Here is a 2,232-nt window from a genome sequence, read left to right on the forward strand (position 1 = left end):
TCATTAAATTCTTAATTTTGAGAGATTTGTAAATTCACATGCAATTGTTAAAAAAAAAAAAAAAAGAAAGAAAGAAAAAGAAACAGATCCCGTAAGCTTTACCTAGTTTTCCCGAATGATAACATCTTGGAAAATTATAGTATGATATCACCAGCCAGGATATTGACAGTAGTAAGATACAGAATGTTCTTCCCCGTAAGGATCTCTCCTATTCCTCATTTACAGCCATACCTACTTCCCTCCTAACTCAACCCCTCCCTGCCCCCACAGCCACTAATCTTTTCTCCGTTTCTATACTCTTGTCATTTCAGGAATCGTACAGTATCTAACTTTTTGGGAGTGGCTTTGTTCACTCAGTAGATTCTCAGGAGATTCATCCAGGTTGTTAGGGGTATCAGTAATTCATTCCTTAGTTGGGCGTGGTGGCTCATGCCTGTAATCCCAGCACTTTGGGAGGCTGAGGAGGGAGGATTGCTTGAGTCTAGGAGTTCAAGACCAGCCTGGCCAACATGGTGAAACCCCGTCTCTACTAAAAATAGAAAAAATGAGCCAGCATGGTGACTCATGCCTGTAATCCCAGCTACTTGGGAGGCTGAGGCAGGAAGATCACTTGAGCCCAGGCAGTTGACGCTGCAGTGAGCTATGATGGCGCCACTGCACTCTAGTCTGGACAACAGAGCGAGACCCTGTCCCTAGAAAAAAAAAGTTCATTCCTTTTTATGGCTGAACAGTATTTCATGGTATGGATGTTTACATTTTAGTTGAAGGATATTTGGGCTGTCTCTAGTTTGGAGCAACATTCTATCAACATTCGTGTACAGGTTTGTCTTTTTTGGGGGGGTGGGGTAGTGGAGACAAGGTCTCCTTCTGTTGCCTAGGCTGGAGTGCAATGGTGCAATCTTGGCTCACTGCAACCTCCGCCTTCTGGATTCAAGTGATTCTCCTGCCTCAGCCTCCCAAGTAACTGGGACTATGGGCGACTGTGACCACGCCTGGATAATTTTTTGTATTTTGGTAGAGATGACGTTTCACCATGTTGCCCAGGCTGATCTTGAACTCCTGAGCTCAGGAGTTCCACCCGCCTCCGTCTCCCAAAGTACTGGGATTACAGGCGTGTGTCACCGCGCTTGGCCTCATGTGCAGGTTTTTGTGTGAACGCAAGTCTTCATTTTTACATAATTAATGTCCAGGAGTGTAATTTCTGATTTAGATGGCAGTTGAATGTTTAGCTTTTTAAGAAACTGTCAAACAGGGCTAGGTGTTGGTGATTATGCTTTTTTTTTTTTTTTGAGACAGAGTCTTGCCCTTGTTTCCCAGGCTGGAGTGCAGTGGTGTGATCTTGGCTCATTGCAACATCCGTCTCCCAGGTTCAAGTGATTTTCATGCCTCAGCCTCCTGAGTAGCTGGGATTACAGGCACATGCCACCACGCCCTGCTCATTTTTTCTATTTGTAGTAGAGATAGGGTTTCACCATGTCGGCCAGGCTAGTATTGAACTCCTGGCCTCAAGTGATCCACCCGTCTCAGCCTCCCAAAGTGCTGGGATTATAGGTGTAAGCTACCATGCCTGGCCTCTACTCTTATTTTTTGGAGGTATTAAACAAAAAATAACGAATGGGGTTGAAATTTGTAAAATGCTTTTCTATGTCAATTGAAATAATGTGGTTTTTCTTCTTTAGCTTGTTAATCACATGGACTTTTGGATATTGAGCCAGGCTTGTGTGCCTGGAGTAAACTCACTTGATCATGGTGTGTACTTCTTTTTGTGCATTGCTGAATTCTATTTGAAAACATTTTGTTAAGGATTTCTGAGTCTATATTCAGTCTATATTAGTCTGAAGTTTTTTTTTTTTTTCTTTTTTTTGTACTGTCTTTGTCTAATTTTGATATCAGGGTAATACTACATAAAATGAACTGGGAAATGTTCTCCTTTCTTCTGTGTTCTGGAAGAGACTGCATAGAAATGGTATATTAGGCCATTCTTGCATTGCTATAAAGATATACCTGAGACTGAGTAATTTATAAGAAAAGAAGTTGAATCGGCTCATGGTTCAGCAGGCTTTAGAGGAAGCATAGTGCTGACATCTGCTTGACTTTTGGGGAGGCCTCAGGAAGCTTCCAATCATAGCAAAGGCAAAGAGGGAGCAAGCACGTCACATGGCAAAAGCAGGAAAAAGAGAGAGAGCGCAGGAGAATGTCGCACAGCTTTTTTTTTTTTTTTTTTTGAGATGG

This window comes from Colobus angolensis, unplaced genomic scaffold (genome assembly GCF_000951035.1).
Source record: "Colobus angolensis palliatus isolate OR3802 unplaced genomic scaffold, Cang.pa_1.0 Scaffold120, whole genome shotgun sequence".
Taxonomy (NCBI): Eukaryota; Metazoa; Chordata; class Mammalia; order Primates; family Cercopithecidae; genus Colobus; species Colobus angolensis.